The 18,500-nt window shown below is 45.7% G+C and overlaps 1 protein-coding gene across 4 annotated transcripts in view; it reads left to right on the forward strand.

The window, feature by feature from the left end:
- Positions 1-18,500, forward strand: part of NEURL1 (neuralized E3 ubiquitin protein ligase 1) — a 314,024-nt gene that overhangs the window by 210,622 nt on the left and 84,902 nt on the right. The window contains exon 1 of one of the 4 annotated variants that reach the window (XM_056529695.1): positions 17,070-17,217. The exons of the other annotated variants lie outside the window; for them this stretch is intronic. The gene's annotated coding sequence lies outside the window, so the exon portion shown is untranslated. Of the gene's footprint in view, positions 1-17,069; positions 17,218-18,500 lie in introns of those variants that run through there. 4 annotated transcript variants of the gene reach the window in all.

Raw genomic sequence — 18,500 nt, forward strand, 5'->3', positions numbered from 1 at the left:
ATAACTAGAAGTAATGTAATATTTTGGAAGAGGGTTATTGTTTTCTCTGGGTCACCTGATCTAGGCTTTCCTATAGGTGTGGTTACACTTTGTAGAGGGTTCTTTTTTTGGCACCTTGTTTATTTACTATAAGCAGATGAATTGAAGATCTAAGGAATCTTGAAGCAGACAGAAAAAGTTCCATCAAAAAATGTAGTAGTAGAATATATTAGTAGAATAGCAGAATGTATTCTATATAATATTTCTCTACTGCAGCAAAAGTAAAAACTTTGATTACAAATGCTGATGTGTCTCCATATTTACAGACTAAAACAAGCTCTTTGTAGTCTTATGCATACTTCTTTTGATTTGTTCCTTGCAAATAAAGGGAAAGGAAGTCTAATTGATTTGTTGTCTTGTCCCATGGAAACACATAGACCTGCAAAGGAGCTGTACACCCAAAAATAGTTGGACAATTTGAATATGGTTGAAAAATGGTTGAAAAGATGTCCGTCACCCTTATAGCCTATGTCTGTTGAAAAGCCTTACTGTAATTTAAATAACCCTTTGAGGTGCTGCACAGTCAAAGGCATAGATTGGTCGGGGTCCTGGTGCTGGGACCCCCTCTGATTGTATGATATCGGGTAACATTTGAAAAATTATTTTTAATGACAGTAATGCTTTATTGGCAAATGGCACCAAAATTGTTGCACCAAAATTTCAGTTATGGAAGAACCCCACCGTAGTAGCATTATTATAAAAGGACCATAAAAGGACCATTATTATAAAAGGACCATAATTATAAAAGGACCATAAATACCGTATTTTTCACCATATAAGACGCTCCGGCACATAAGACGCACCCAATTTTAAAGGATGAAAATGTAGAAAAAAATATTCTGAACCAAATACAATGTAAAGTATAGGACAGTGATTTTCAACCTGCGGACCTCCAGATGTTGCAAAACTACAACTCCCGTCATGCCCGGACAGCCGTTGGCTGTCCGGGCATGCCAGGAGTTGTAGTTTTGCAACATCTGGAGGTCCGCAGGTTGAAGACCACTGGTATAGGAGGTAATACTCACGTGTCTCACTGCCCGGTTATATAAACCAATGTTTGGTGGAGGTCTCCCAGTGTTTAGATTTCAAGTTAGAGCATGAGGGAACCTTTTAAAACTCAACTTTTATTATGTTACTTTATAAAAATGTTAGAAATTGCACGATATAATAATGAGTTCTCGATATAGTCTTTTGTTATGCACCATATATCTCTTGTCTCCTTTTATGTGCGTTTATTAATCATAAATCAATGTGCATTATAATTTATCCAAGTATTCCTCAAATTGGATATGGGTGTCCATATATTTTTTAGAAAAAATTTCACCATAAGCTTAGGGTGTGCTACTATTTCTGGTCACAACTGGCCTTGTATGTCCAGATAGTTATTGCATATAGTCCCGCATATTATGTGCAATAGTGCTATGCCTGCCTTATACTACTGCTGACTTTTTACATGCGTTATTCAAACAATGTTTCTGTTCGTATTTCTCATAGTCCGCTCAGCATATAAAGTCCATTCTATATTTCAATTCATTCATATTCCATATAGATAAGCCAAAAATAATATATATATATATTGCACTTTTGATATTGCACTTGTATTATTGCACTTTAGACATATATTGCACTTCCTCTATTGCACAGATTCATGTATTGCACATATTCCACATTATATTGCACATTTTGCACTTAGCTTTCCAAATTAAGGTGCTTGTGTTTAGTAGTCCTGGTCGTGTTCACATGGTACGCTGCCGTCCTACGTGTTTCCTCCATTTAGGATTCTTCAGGGACTTGTACGAGCTGATTGTCAATCCATTAGGTGCGTGTGGCTCTGATGGCGGCCATCAAGGCCAGTTGTGACCAGAAATAGTAGCACACCCTAAGCTTATGGTGACATTTTCATATCCATATTCAATTTCAGGAATACTTGGATAAATTATAATGCACATTGGCACATCCATTTATGATTAATAAACGCACATAAAAGGAGACAAGAGATATATGGTGCATAACAAATGACTATATCAAGAACTCTGGCGGTTTTTCTTCACTAATTATTATATCGTGCAATTCCTAACATTTTTATAAAGTAACATAATAAAAGTTGAGTTTTAAAAGGTTCCCTCATGCTCTAACTTGACTACTCACGTGTCCCCGCAGCTCCGGACCCGTCACCACTCGTCGCCGCTGCCCTGGATGTCGCCCTCCATCACTGTCGCCGCGTCCCCAGGGTGTCCCCGTCGCTCCGGAACGTCTCTGCAGCCCGGTATCCTCGTTCACCATCGCCGCCATCACGTCGCTAAGCACGCCGCTCCTATTGGATGATGGGACCGTGTGCGCGACGACGTGATGAGCGCTGGCCATGTAGGGGATCCCGGCACCGAGCAGACACCGAGGAGGCAGGTAAGGTCCCTCCTGGTGTCCTGTAAGCTGTTCGGGTGAAATCGGTCCCGAACAGCCCGACTGAGCAGCCGGATTAGTGTCACTTTCGTTTCAGACGCGGCGGTTAGCTTTGATCGCCGCGTCTGAAGGGTTAATACAGGGGATCACCGTGATCGGTGATGTCCTGTATTAGACGCGGGTCCCGGCTGTTGATGGCCGCAGGGATCGACCCGATAGGACAGGGTTTTAATGTGTATTTTTGCCGTAAAAGACGCACCAACTTTCCCCCCCCCCCCCCCCAAAAAAGAAGAAGAAGAAGTGTGTCTTATACGTTGAAAAATACGGTAATCATACAATATGTAGACAGGTCACCCAAACTGTGATAAGGTTCTAACATCTTAGATATGGTTTACTGCTAGCATGTGGCTTCTGTACTCGTACTAGTACAGAAGAGGGAGAATTGTGTGTGGCTGAAGGATACATCAAGGTCTTAGTTGGTCAGTCACTCAATGATCACCTAGCATAGTTCTAATGAAGTAATAAGATCTACTGACAGGGAAGGCAACAATTTGGCACCAACGTGAAGCTGGGGATCATCTTTCCTCAAGCTGCTTTTAATCTGATTGAACGTCAGTTTTTATTTTGTAGAAGTTCTACTGCACATACATTGTACAAATTATTTTGTTACAAGAGAGGCGCCTCATTCATTATGAATACTTATGAGAGAGAACAGAAGGGAACGCTAAACTGACACTTAACATTACATAAGTGGGACGTTTTATTATTTACATAACAAAGGACGACAAGCGCTATCACACAATAAAGTATATGCTGCTTCTGCTCTTCATCTTATCACAGTTAGAAGCAATTATCACCTTCATATTCCGTGGCCGCGAGACCATGCCTAGGAAGAGCTTGAATAGAGCAGCGCTCAAACATGTGCCCAGCCACTCCACTCATTTTCAGTCATACTGTCAAAATGATTCCAAAACTTACACTGTGAGACAAGTAAAATCATTGTTTTCGGCCACACATCGCAAACAGGTATGTGTGGCGGATAGTGATGTATTTAAATGGCTGCATGATTGTTAGAGCCTTGTGATGGCTCAGCAGATATGCACCGATCAGCGAGGTCAGTGCTTGTTTGCTGCTTCTTTTCAGACCAAAAGTGCCCTAAGATGGTGTACTAGTGTCTTTTTCTGTTGGCTTTTAATGTAAATACATTTTTGACTCTTATAAATGCTGTTAAAAGGATTAGTATAGGGGATAGGTGTCTGATCGTTGGAGGTTTAACCACTTGGTTCCCTGCCCCCCATCTTCCAAACAGGGCCTATCCCTCCCCGCTGAGTGCTCCTGCTTCCACCTTCCAAGACGTATCAGTCTCAGCAGTGTAGGCCAGCTCAGGCAATCACCGACCATAGCGATGTCTCCCCTAAGTCTCTGTAACTCTCTACCAGTGATTGTAATTCTCTTGAATTTTCAGATGTTGAGTGGAGTTAAAATTTTAAGAAGTCATCACTAGGATTAACAGGCTCCATCTATTGTCTCCCCACCAGTTGTAAGAACACAATGTCAGCATTTCTAAGAAAATACCTTGCCACTGAGTCCTCTCAGATCTGCTTGGGCCTTTACAGAGATAGCATGTTCAGCCTATTATAGTTAACGACTGAACAATTGTACTACTATTTGGAAGGAGTCACAGTGGTTTGATCATCAAAACTGGACATCCCCTTTAACAAAGGCTACTTTCACACGGCATCGTGCCCAGGTCCTAAACAGCCGTTATGCTCTTTTTTTTCCCAGCCTTTAACGGCCATATTATCGGGACGGGGCACAACGGGCAATAACGGGTCCCGATGGATCCCTGTTATGTCGAGCGCTCCGGGTTCCCGCTCCTCCCCGGAGCGCTCGCTACACTCTCGCTCCCGCAGCGCCCCGGTCAGATCCACTGACCGGGTGCGCTGCGATACCGCCTCCAGCCGGGATGCGATTCGCGATGCGGGTGGCGCCCGCTCGCGATGCGCACCCCGGCTCCCGTACCTGACTCGCTCTCCGTCGGTCCTGTCCCGGCGCGCGCGGCCCCGCTCCCTAGGGCGCGCGCGCGCCGGGTCTCTGCGATTTAAAGGGCCACTGCGCCGCTGATTGGCGCAGTGGTTCTAATCAGTGTGTTCACCTGTGCACTCCCTATGTATACCTCACTTCCCCTGCACTCCCTCGCCGGATCTTGTTGCCATTGTGCCAGTGAAAGCGTTCCCTTGTGTGTTCCTAGCCTGTGTTCCAGACCTCCTGCCGTTGCCCCTGACTACGATCCTTGCTGCCTGCCCCGACCTTCTGCTACGTCCGACCTTGCTTCTGTCTACTCCCTTGTACCGCGCCTATCTTCAGCAGTCAGAGAGGTTGAGCCGTTGCTAGTGGATACGACCTGGTCACTACCGCCGCAGCAAGACCATCCCGCTTTGCGGCGGGCTCTGGTGAATACCAGTAGTGACTTAGAACCGGTCCACTGGCACGGTCCACGCCAATCCCTCTCTGGCACAGAGGATCCACCTCCTGCCAGCCGGCATCGTGACAGTAGATCCGGCCATGGATCCCGCTGAAGTACCTCTGCCAGATGTCGCTGACCTCACCACGGTGGTCGCCCAGCACTCACAACAGATAGCGCAACAAGGCCACGAGCTGTCTCAACTGACCGTGATGCTACAGCAGCTACTACCACAGCTTCAGCAATCATCTCCTCCGCCAGCTCCTGCACCTCCTCCGCAGCGAGTGGCCGCCTCAAGCCTACGACTATCCTTGCCGGATAAATTTGATGGGGACTCTAAGTTTTGCCGTGGCTTTCTTTCACAATGTTCCCTGCACTTGGAGATGATGTCCGACCAGTTTCCTACTGAAAGGTCTAAGGTGGCTTTCGTAGTCAGCCTTCTGTCTGGAAAAGCTCTGTCATGGGCCACACCGCTCTGGGACCGCAATGACCCCGTCACTGCCTCTGTACACTCCTTCTCGGAAATTCGAAGTGTCTTTGAGGATCCTGCCCGAGCCTCTTCTGCTGAGACTGCCCTGCTGAACCTGGTCCAGGGTAATTCTTCCGTTGGCGAGTACGCCGTGCAATTCCGTACTCTTGCTTCAGAACTTTCCTGGAATAATGAGGCCCTCTGCGCGACCTTTAAAAAAGGCCTATCCAGCAACATTAAAGATGTTCTGGCCGCACGAGAAATTCCTGCTAACCTACATGAACTCATTCATCTAGCCACTCGCATTGACATGCGTTTTTCCGAAAGGCGTCAGGAGCTCCGCCAGGATATGGACTTTGTTCGCACGAGGCGTTTTTTCTCCCCGGCTCCTCTCTCCTCTGGTCCTCTGCAATCCGTTCCTGTGCCTTCCGCCGTGGAGGCTATGCAAGTTGACCGGTCTCGCCTGACACCTCAAGAGAGGACACGACGCCGCATGGAGAATCTTTGCCTGTACTGTGCCGGTACCGAACACTTCCTGAAGGATTGTCCTATCCGTCCTCCCCGCCTGGAAAGACGTACACTGACTCCGCACAAAGGTGAAACAGTCCTTGATGTCAACTCTGCTTCTCCACGTCTTACTGTGCCTGTGCGGATATCTGCCTCTACCTTCTCCTTCTCCACTAAGGCCTTCTTGGACTCCGGATCTGCAGGAAACTTTATTCTGGCCTCTCTCATCAACAGGTTCAACATCCCAGTGACCAGTCTCGCCAGACCTCTCTACATCAATTGCGTTAACAATGAAAGATTGGACTGTGCCGTGCGTTACCGCACGGAACCCCTCCTAATGTGCATCGGACCTCACCACGAAAAAGTGAGTTTTTGGTCCTCTCCAATTGCACTTCCGAAATTCTCCTTGGACTACCCTGGCTTCAACACCATTCCCCAACCCTGGATTGGTCCACAGGGGAGATCAAGAGTTGGGGTCCCTCTTGTTTCAAGGACTGCCTTAAACCGGTTACCAGTACTCCTTGCCGTGACCCTGTGGTTCCCCCTGTAACCGGTCTCCCTAAGGCCTATATGGACTTTGCGGATGTTTTTTGCAAAAAACAAGCTGAGACTCTACCTCCTCACAGGCCTTATGACTGTCCTATTGACCTCCTCCCGGGCACTACTCCACCCCGGGGCAGAATTTATCCTCTCTCTGCCCCAGAGACTCTTGCTATGTCTGAGTACATCCAGGAAAATTTAAAAAAAGGGCTTTATCCGCAAATCCTCCTCTCCTGCCGGAGCCGGATTTTTCTTTGTGTCCAAAAAAGATGGCTCCCTACGTCCTTGCATTGACTACCGCGGTCTTAATAAAATCACGGCAAAGAACCGCTACCCTCTACCTCTCATCTCTGAACTCTTTGATCGCCTCCAAGGTGCTCACATCTTTACCAAACTGGACTTAAGAGGTGCTTATAATCTCATCCGCATCAGAGAGGGGGATGAATGGAAAACGGCATTTAACACTAGAGATGGACACTTTGAGTATCTGGTCATGCCCTTTGGCCTGTGCAACGCCCCTGCCGTCTTCCAAGACTTTGTTAATGAAATTTTTCGTGATCTCTTATATTCCTGTGTTGTTGTGTATCTGGACGATATCCTGATTTTTTCTGCCAACCTAGAAGAACACCGCCAGCATGTCCGCATGGTTCTTCAGAGACTTCGTGACAATCAACTTTATGCCAAAATGGAGAAATGTCTGTTTGAATGTCAATCTCTTCCTTTCCTAGGATACTTGGTCTCTGGCCAGGGACTACAAATGGATCCAGACAAACTCTCTGCCGTCTTAGATTGGCCACGCCCCTCCGGACTCCGTGCTATCCAAAGTTTTTTGGGGTTCGCCAATTATTACAGACAATTTATTCCACATTTTTCCACCATTGTGGCTCCTATCGTGGCTTTAACCAAAAAGAATGCCAATCCTAAGTCATGGCCTCCTCAAGCGGAAGACGCCTTTAAACAGCTCAAGTCTGCCTTTTCTTCAGCTCCCGTGCTCTCCAGACCTGACCCATCTAAACCCTTCCTATTGGAGGTTGATGCCTCCTTAGTAGGAGCTGGAGCGGTCCTTCTACAAAAAAATTCTTCCGGGCATGCTGTTACTTGTGGTTTTTTTTCTAAGACCTTCTCTCCGGCGGAGAGGAACTACTCCATCGGGGATCGAGAGCTACTAGCCATTAAATTAGCACTTGAGGAATGGAGGCATCTGCTGGAGGGATCAAGATTTCCAGTTATTATTTACACCGATCACAAGAACCTCTCCTATCTCCAGTCTGCCCAACGGCTGAATCCTCGCCAGGCCAGGTGGTCTCTGTTCTTTGCCCGATTTAATTTTGAAATTCACTTTCGGCCTGCCGATAAGAACATTAGGGCCGATGCTCTCTCTCGTTCCTCGGATGCCTCGGAAGTAGAGCTCTCTCCGCAACACATCATTCCTCCTGACTGCCTGATCTCCACTTCTCCAGCCTCCATCAGGCAAACTCCTCCAGGGAAGACCTTCGTCTCCCCACGCCAACGCCTCGGAATCCTCAAATGGGGTCACTCCTCCCATCTCGCAGGTCATGCGGGCATCAAGAAATCCGTGCAACTCATCTCTCGTTTCTATTGGTGGCCGACTCTGGAGACGGATGTTGTGGATTTTGTGCGAGCCTGCACTGTCTGTGCCCGGGATAAGACTCCTCGCCAGAAGCCCGCTGGTCTTCTTCATCCTCTGCCTGTTCCCGAACAGCCTTGGTCTCTGATTGGTATGGACTTTATTACAGACTTACCCTCATCCCGTGGCAACACTGTTGTTTGGGTGGTCGTTGATCGATTCTCCAAGATGGCACATTTCATCCCTCTTCCTGGTCTTCCTTCTGCGCCTCAGTTGGCAAAACAATTTTTTGTACACATTTTTCGTCTTCACGGGTTGCCCACGCAGATCGTCTCGGATAGAGGCGTCCAATTCGTGTCTAAATTCTGGAGGGCTCTCTGTAAACAACTCAAGATTAAATTAAACTTTTCTTCTGCTTATCATCCTCAATCCAATGGGCAAGTAGAAAGAATTAACCAGGTCCTGGGTGATTATTTACGGCATTTTGTTTCCTCCCGCCAGGATGACTGGGCAGATCTTCTACCATGGGCCGAATTCTCGTATAACTTCAGAGTTTCTGAATCTTCTTCCAAATCCCCATTTTTCGTGGTGTACGGCCGTCACCCTCTTCCCCCCCTCCCTACTCCCTTGCCCTCTGGTGTACCCGCTGTGGATGAAATATCTCGTGATCTTTCCACCATATGGAAAGAGACCCAAAATTCTCTCTTACAGGCTTCATCACGCATGAAGAAGTTTGCTGATAAGAAAAGAAGAGCTCCCCCCATTTTTTCTCCCGGAGACAAGGTATGGCTCTCCGCTAAATATGTCCGCTTCCGTGTTCCCAGCTACAAATTGGGACCACGCTATCTTGGTCCTTTCAAAATTCTGTGCCAGATTAATCCTGTCTCTTATAAACTTCTTCTCCCTCCTTCTCTTCGTATTCCTAATGCCTTTCACGTTTCTCTTCTTAAACCACTCATCATCAACCGTTTCTCTCCTAAACTTATCTCTCCCACTCCTGTCTCCGGTTCTTCAGACATCTTTCCCGTAAAGGAGATTCTGGCCTCCAAAAAGGTCAGAGGAAAAACCTTCTTTTTGGTTGACTGGGAGGGCTGTGGTCCTGAAGAGAGATCCTGGGAACCTGAGGACAATATCCTAGATAAAAATCTGGTCCTCAGGTTCTCAGGCTCCAAGAAGAGGGGGAGACCCAAGGGGGAGGGTACTGTTATGCCGAGCGCTCCGGGTTCCCGCTCCTCCCCGGAGCGCTCGCTACACTCTCGCTCCCGCAGCGCCCCGGTCAGATCCACTGACCGGGTGCGCTGCGATACCGCCTCCAGCCGAGATGCGATTCGCGATGCGGGTGGCGCCCGCTCGCGATGCGCACCCCGGCTCCCGTACCTGACTCGCTCTCCGTCGGTCCTGTCCCGGCGCGCGCGGCCCCGCTCCCTAGGGCGCGCGCGCGCCGGGTCTCTGCGATTTAAAGGGCCACTGCGCCGCTGATTGGCGCAGTGGTTCTAATCAGTGTGTTCACCTGTGCACTCCCTATGTATACCTCACTTCCCCTGCACTCCCTCGCCGGATCTTGTTGCCATTGTGCCAGTGAAAGCGTTCCCTTGTGTGTTCCTAGCCTGTGTTCCAGACCTCCTGCCGTTGCCCCTGACTACGATCCTTGCTGCCTGCCCCGACCTTCTGCTACGTCCGACCTTGCTTCTGTCTACTCCCTTGTACCGCGCCTATCTTCAGCAGTCAGAGAGGTTGAGCCGTTGCTAGTGGATACGACCTGGTCACTACCGCCGCAGCAAGACCATCCCGCTTTGCGGCGGGCTCTGGTGAATACCAGTAGTGACTTAGAACCGGTCCACTGGCACGGTCCACGCCAATCCCTCTCTGGCACAGAGGATCCACCTCCTGCCAGCCGGCATCGTGACAATCCCATTTACTGTAATGGAGTCTGTCGGGCGCTGTTATTTTGTAGCGGGGGTAGCAGGAGAAAAAGACAGCACATGCAGTAATTTTTCTTTTGCTATTCTCCCCGGCTCCCCTGACGGCCGTCACACTACCGTGTCCTAACGGCGGTGTGAAAGAAGCCTAAGTTTCTTTACAAATGTACCTGAAGTAAGATATAGCTCTATTTCCCTTACTCTACTTCTTAACTAATGTCTGCCCATTATTTATGTATCATCTGCCCTTATAAGTTATACCAATGCCCGATTCAAGAACTGATTAACTGATCGGCAATGTATTAATGAGCTCAATGAATTTGCAGCCAGAGCCGCATGTATGATCAGTGATCACTCGTGAACCCTTCACTTACCTCAGTGACAACCACTGGTCCCCTGTTTATAGGAGATGTGCAGCTGGCCAGCAGGGATTTATAGGACTGCAGAATCCCAGCAGACAAATAAGCGATCACTGGGTCTGATCGCCCTTGTTAAGGCCCTTTGCACTTGTAAACCTTGTATTTTTGGACAAAATATGCAACACCCTAATAAATAAATAATCATATACTGTAACTCCAACATAATACAGTTTTGGAAATCCCAAGGGAGACAATTAAAGAAAAATGAAGAACCTGAAGATTAGATAATTACAAGTAATCTCATTGTGAAGAAAATTGTTAACAAAAATTGTGTCAAATTTCAACTTTCCCAGCAGACAAGCAGTCATTGCCGCAGGCAGATTGCCTACCTACTTGTGGACATAGCATATCAAGGGAATGTACACTGACGTCCAATGCAGCTGCTCACTGAGAAATCACAATACACCACGACAGCTGTCTCTCTATTAATGATTATGGTAGAACCACACGCCACGTAGAGGAAATTGTCATTTGGGCTTAGGAGAACACTTGGATTTGATATATAAAGTGAATATAATCCTTTCCACATATTGTACTGCAGTGCACCTTCTGTCACATGCCGGGATATCATATGGAAGCTGGTGGTTCATTAAAGGGGTACTCCGCCCCTAGACATCTTATCCCCTATCCAAAGGATCGGGATAAGATGTCTGATCGCGGTGGACCAGCCGGTGGGGACCCCCGGCATCTCTCCTGCAGCACCCCCTGTCATCTAGTGCATGGAGCGATATAGGACTGTATTTGCAAAAATATTTATCTTGACATGCCCTACAAGTTTAACTATGTTAGTTGAGATGGTAATACCCCTTAAAGGTGACCACACACCTTCAATAGCCACCAGCTGCACATTCATTTGGCTAAAACTACAGATTTCCTCCTACACAGAAACGTTTGGCACAGCAGAATGCTCATGTGTTCTCAAAGGAGAAAGGAGGGGTAGGCCACTGCCAGACAGCTCTGGCTCAGCTTAAATCCAACATGTCTGATGCTTCTCTCCCCATACATCATCTGTCAGTCAGTGGGTTCAGACGACTTTTGACTAAAGTGTATGGGGGCCTTTATACCCTAGACCAGTATTTCTCAACCAGTATGCCTCCAGCTGTTGCAAAACTACAACTCCCTGCAACTCCCTGCACAGCCAATGGCTGTTTGGGCATGCTGGGAGTTGTAGTTTTGCAACAGCTGGAGGCACTCTGGTATGAAAACACTGCCATAGACAATAAAAATATACCTTGGGGGCTACAGCATACTAGGCGGCTTTGTTTCTCATATAACCACATGCAAGGTGACTTAAACTAAATACAAACACCCTGCAATGCCTGTTTAATGCCTTATCATTAAATAATAGGCTGTATGAGATACATTCAGGTGCCCAATCAGATAAAATCCTAAATCTTTTAATGGGGTCAATTGATTCCCTGTATTTTCCCCTTTTTAATCTTTATGCTTACATAAAGGGGCTATGTGGTTTCAGCAAGTACTTTTCTCAATTGTCTATTGAAAAACTTTCCAGATCAGTGCTTTCAGTCTCTGAATGGAATGAGGATGAGAAGTTGACCTGATCTGCAGCAGAACATATCTTTTCTCCCATGTCTGGGGCCCATTCAGCCACTGCGGCGCCGCCCCCTATAAAGTGCTGCCCTAGGCCTGGGCCTTGATGGCCTAATGAAAAATACATCCCTGCCTGATCATGTATTATTACAAGACATCAATCTGATAAGTGTACTGTGATGGTAACAAGCTGTACACCCTACAACATCACATAACCCATTCAATGTCTACTGCCGGGATCTTTGATATGGTAAAGAACTGATACCATTAGTATGAACCTTTATTTTGTCTTGTACTGCTCCGTTTAAAAAAAATAAAAAATTCTTTAGACTGTTTGTTTTTGTTTTCTTTTATTCCGCCACGCTAATATTCTCCCGGACCTGAAGGTAAATCCAGGTTGAACTGGAACTACCTGCAATGCGGAGGCTTTAGCAGATTTTATGTAATCTGCCAAACACAAGCATCACTCACTACAGCTGGAGTTTATAGTACGGATTATGTCATTGTTGGAGATTATAGTCATACTATCGTGATGCGTTCGTATACGCACATGCACAGGTTGTTTTTTGTAGCTTATAGATATGTTACATGTCATTATATGTGTCATAGACATTTTGTATGTGGGCAGGCAGTGTGCTGTGTATTATCCATTGTTCTGTGCGCTCATGAATGGTGTCTGGATTGAGAGTGAATGGAGCTGATGCCGTTTTACAGTTTCCATAGTGACCATTTATCATTGATAATTCTTTGCACTTGGAGTTTCATTGCTTATTTTTCTTACTGCGTATAACAAAAAGAAAAGAAAGAGAGCAAGATGGAAAGACTGCATTTAATGCAATTGTTTACTAAAAAGTAGATCAAATGTATATATAGTGAAGACTACTCATAATTGTAATAAAAGTGGGATGTTTTGGTCACAATCATTATATATAATGTATAGGGGGATGAAGAACCATCACATGGTCAGGATAAGGGGGGGGGGATCTTCTCAAAGAAGTGGTCTTTTGCAGAGGTTTCTCTGTGTATGAAATCCTATGTACAAAAGGTTAACAATAGGTTAATTTTTTTCTGCTCCGAATCTTCTCAGTACTGTGAGACGCTGACAGATATGGTTTTGTCAGGTTTCCCGATCCAGCTTGCTATATTGATTGTTAAGCAAATTTGCAGTACTGTCCCCCTAAACTTTGGCTGGAGGAGCTGTACTAATGGCGCCGTCAGTCAGCGCCCGCTTTTGAAACCCCTTATAGGTATCTTTTATAACATGCACTTAAAAGCAAGTAAAAGAAAAGGCTTTGGACCAGCACTGCCATGAAAGTCTCTGAAATCGCCATACCACACTTATTTATCAAATTAATTAGCTGGGTAGTTTAATTTTATTAATTTAAGTGCATAAATAAAATTAAAATAAATTCAATAATGTTCTGATGAAGAGGGATAAGACCCTGAAATGTGTTGTATGCACTTTATTGGCCAAAATAAAACTAACCGACTAAACCATCTGCTAAAGAATTGCTTGGCAAATTTCTACAATACCTCACTTGAGAGTCCACCTGCTACAGTACAACTAGAGGATTGGAGTCTTCCTCTAATGGTACCTGGCTTGGGGGGGGGGGGCTTTGGGGGTGGGGGATTATGAATGGAATGCATTGCTGCCTATGGTGACCAGCAGTGTTGACTGGTACTAGCACCGACTGACTCAATGCCGGCTGCCCTCGGAATTTCTTTGGTTGTAAATTCTGTAAGGTGCATAGAACCTAATAGTCTTTTCTGGGCTGGACACTTTAAAATTCCAAAATTAATCACTATGCACAATGTAACTATGCACATTTGCAGTTTCACTCTAGTCTGTCTGAAACTTTTAAGGAACTCGAAACAAACTATATTGCGAAATGGTAAAAAGGGCAGATTTTGTAATATTGGAAACTGCTGATTTTCATAAAAAATCATATTTGAAGAGAAGTAAATGTAGAATCCTCCTGAAGTCTACTGTATAATGGGACACACAAAGCTATCTCATCATTGAATTTAATCAGTCAGTGAATGCGGCTTTACATGTCACAATGAGAGGATTAGAGAACTGCCCTAAAGATAAACCATTAGATAGCGGTGTCCTGCAAAAAATTGGTTTTCCCTGACTAATATATCATTTAAAAAAAAAAATTGGGAACAAACATGACAAAAAACTCCTGGCCCAGAACCCAAAATAGGTCTTGGAGGTGTCAGGGTTTCCTTAGTATTACACAAGTGATATTAATGGGGTCAGGGATCAGGATATTTTGATCCATTGGGTCCAGATCCAGGAACATGCTTCTCTTTTACAATTTAATATAAACAAGGGGGTGTATAGTATATAGCATATTTCCCAAAGTGTCCTGGCCCCTTTAGTTAGTTACCATTGTCTGTACAGTATGTTGGGTTACTAAGTTTAGAACAATGGGGGGAATGTTTTCAAGGTGCTGTCCACTGAATGATATCTTTCTACAGAATCGAATTGCGGGGAGGACCCTTGCAACCTCCAGAATGGGGCCCTGGCTCTTAGAGAAATCCTATGCTGCAGACTCATGTGCTCCAATGACTTCTATGGGAGCACTGAAGATACCCCAGTACAGCACTCACTCACAAATGAATGAGAATTGGGGCCTTGTTCTGGAGATCATGGAGGAGTCCCAGCTGTCGGACCCCCACGATCCCATACTTCCCCTTTAAAAGATATTTTCACTGGAAACCTTGTACACCTGTTTATTGATGTAACCAGGTCACACATTTGTGTGGAAGCCTTGATATGTAGGACTTTTCCCCATTCTTCACCCTTTTGTTGAGCTTGACATTAGGGGACAGGGCTGCACAGGTCTGGCAGATATACTATTATTAACTCTAGGAATTGGAATAAGTTATGGCTTAAATCTACCCCAGCTCAAAGCTCGTCTGTCATTTAGAACTTTCACGACTGTCTTTTAGATTTGGCAAGAAGGCAAGCACCCCCCCTCAAGCGCTCGCTCAGGCAGTCTCATTCATATTCATGGGCAGGTTTGTCCTTCTTGATCTTTGCATGAATTTTGTTAAGGACTCCAGTATCTCCCTATACAAATTCAATACAATATTAGAACATACCAGCAAAACTCTTTACAGGCTGTAAACTACATCACAACCACTTGGTGGCCACACAATACACAATAAACATCTTCCTACAGAATATTGGGGAATCATGGAAACCATTCTAAATCCATCTCTCAAAATTGCCTATCCATTATCTTGCCCCCCTTCTAATATACCTTTAACATATGGTGCCCATACACCTTAGATAAAAGGGGTACTCCACTGGCCAGTGTGGAACTAAATCTTCCGATCGCTGTTTTTGCGCTGCGGGGGTCGACCATGCCCCCTCGTAACAGCTCGGCCATGCCCCCTCAATGCAAGTCTATGGGAGGTTCACGCCCCCACCCATAGACTTACATACAGGGGCATGGCTGTGATGTCACGAGGGGGCGTGGCCAACCCCTGCAACAGCGTTCAGAACATTTAGTTTCACGCTGGCCAGTGGAGTACCCCTTTAAAGTCAGCTGAACATGACAGTTATTGGTTACATAGTATCTATAATTTCTTGCTCAACCTAAATCTTTTAATATGTTTTTAAAAGTGAGTATAGATATTAAAGGCAACTGAGGTATATAGAATTTTAGTCCCCGTGTACTTTACCTGGCACAGCTTCTCTTTACCGTCTGGAGTATACAGACATCAAAAAATGCTTTTGAAATTCCTTTGAGCAGCAATGGACTCTCTTCACTTGTAATTCATGGAGATGTAAGCCGATCCCTGTTCATGTAAATAACATGGTGGTTGTAATTTGTCTTCCATGTCTAGGGTGTTTCTTAAGGGTGTTGCTTAAGGTAAACTAAAATTTCTTCTTTGAATAAACAAAGTATAGGAAAAGGTAAATGTTATATTTTACTGGTGGATTCTATGCATGGTAATGACTCTACAGGATTTACACTGTTTGGCTACAAAGGCGGATGGCCAATTGGATTAGGCTTTAGACCATGTCCTACAATACACATGTGCTTCATAGATCTGAGTATTTATTGGAGCAAGTGAGTTTATTTTATCCACCTTTTTGTATATCTTAATTGTGAAGGCTCCTTATTTTACACATGTCAGTCAGAGATCTGTGCTGGAGGGTGACTGTTGTAGAACATCTTGCAAGGAGGACATCAGTGCCTTTCAAGTTAGACCACAGCAAAAAACGATGCACTGTAATACCTAGTGCAGAGCCTGAAGAGGTGCAGCATAACCAGAGGGATTGGAAGAAAAGATAAACTATTGACCATGGTCTAGGTAGTTTTGCTTTGCTCCCCCCCCCCCCCCCCTCCTCCCAATTATTGTGTATTGGCTTAGGCAGGCATACAAGTGAAGACAAAAATAGGTATACTTACCTGCTTCCAATCTTCCACCATATCTGTCCCAACAGTGCAGGTACCAGCTGAGCAGTGTTGCATCTCAACACACAGGAAAAGCCCATTAAGCCAAGAACAGTCCTTAGTGTTGACCTACTTCAGCTTCTGATTGGCTGAGCCGGTACAACCTGTGTAGTTTTTAGGAAAAAAAGAAAGAAGTCCACTCACCTCTCCATGCCATGATTCCTGGCATGGCAAAGAACAAAGACCGACGTGTTTCGGCTATGTAGCCTTTTTCAAGGTCCTTGAAAACGGCTGCAGAGCCGAAACACGTCGGTCTTTGCTCTTATCAATTTTTGCCACTTTGATGTTTTTAATAAGGAAGAAATAAACATTTGTGTTTTACACATATTTGTGTCTGGAAGTGCTGGGAGGCCATCGCTTCTAGTGAGTAGCTTCTTCTTCCTGTGTAGTGTTGCTCAGGTGGGATCACACAGTGTAAGGATAGTCATGTCAGGGATATAGCAGCATTAGACCAAACAAGCTCTTTATGCCATAGTAAGAATGTATACTTCCTGTTGGGTCCCCATCAGTACTATCTGAGGTGTGGGTATTCCACAGGCAGGGCTCGAGTCCTGCAGGAACGCACAGGAACGGTATTCCTTTGCTTTTTCCAGAGGAGGAACGCCGTCCCAGTTACATTAGTCCCGCAGGACCGACCTCTGGATTATTCTTACCCTCCCTCCGTCTCCTCCCCCGGCCCAGACTGCTAGATGCTGGAGATATGGGACCTGTGATGACGTCACCATCACATGTTGGGGGCGGAGCTTAGCTGTGGAGGAGAGGAAAGATCGTGGTTGAAGGACCTGTGTGGTGCTGTGGAGGAGGCGGGGCTGAGGTGGAGGAGAGGTCACATGTCACCCCAGTAAGGTAATTACATGTAAGGAGATTTGTTACAGTTTGTCACCCCAGTAGTAAGGAGATTACATGAGGAGGAGGTTTGTTACAGTGTGTCACCACAGTAGTAAGGAGATTACATGAGGAGGAGGTTTGTTACAGTGTGTCACCCCAGTAGTAAGGAGATTACATGAGGAGGAGGTTTGTTACAGTGTGTCACCACAGTAGTAAGGAGATTACATGAGGAGATTTGTTACAGTGTGTCACCCCAGTAGTAAGGAGATTACATGAGGAGGAGGTTTGTTGCAGTGTGTCACCCCAGTAGTAAGGAGATTACATGAGGAGGAGGTTTGTTACAGTGTGTCACCCCAGTAGTAAGGAGATTACATGAGGAGAAGGTTTGTTACAGTGTGTCACCCCAGTAGTAAGGAGATTACATGAGGAGAAGGTTTGTTACAGTGTGTCACCACAGTAGTAAGGAGATTACATGAGGACGTTTGTTACAGTGTTTCACTCTTATACTCCGGAGGCAGCTGTATGCCTATGGCCTGTAAGAATCCTGGAACTGTGCATGATGTCAAGTTTTAGCTTGGACATTTTCATTAGTTTTTTATTTTGCGCAAACTGGGGGGGGGGGGTGTATTAGAAATCTTGGGTGAGTTCCCACACTTTTTTTTCCAGGACTTGACCCCTGTCCACAGGTCTACGCCAATAGCTGGGGATGACAATTTTGTGCTCCTAAAGTGGTGGAAGGCTGTGAAAAGAAATGAATATTAAAGTTGTGTAAAATGTTTTCCTCTTTCCAAGGTTAGGAGTAGTTTCAGGTTGTGGTAAATTGCGGTATGGTAGTGAGCGGAGACCATGGGAATCACCTGTAGATAGGGGATAAGATGTCTGATCGTGGGGTCCCACCGCTGGAACCCCCGCAATCTCCCTGCTGCACCCGGCGTTCAGCCATCACGCCCCTTCCCATAGACTTGCATTGAGGGGGCGTGGCCGTGACATCACAAGCGAGGCGTGACCGTGACGTCACGGGCCTCTGCCCCGCATCACCAGTCTTCCGGCACGGAGCGCCGAGATCCCAGGGGTCCTTTGGATATGGGATAAGATGTCTAGGGGTGGAGTAACCCTTTAAGGAAAATCCAAGCATGGTAGATGATATAAAAACATTATCCTCCTAGTGTAGGTGTTACAGAAAATAACTTGTAAAGGGACGGCATGTCAGAGTTGCTGCCATTATCTATGCTGTGCTTCTAGAATAAAAGAAGTAGATATCACCATATCCTGTCACTCCATGATCAATTAAATACATACTA

Source organism: Hyla sarda, chromosome 7 (genome assembly GCF_029499605.1).
Source record: "Hyla sarda isolate aHylSar1 chromosome 7, aHylSar1.hap1, whole genome shotgun sequence".
Lineage (NCBI taxonomy): Eukaryota > Metazoa > Chordata > Amphibia > Anura > Hylidae > Hyla > Hyla sarda.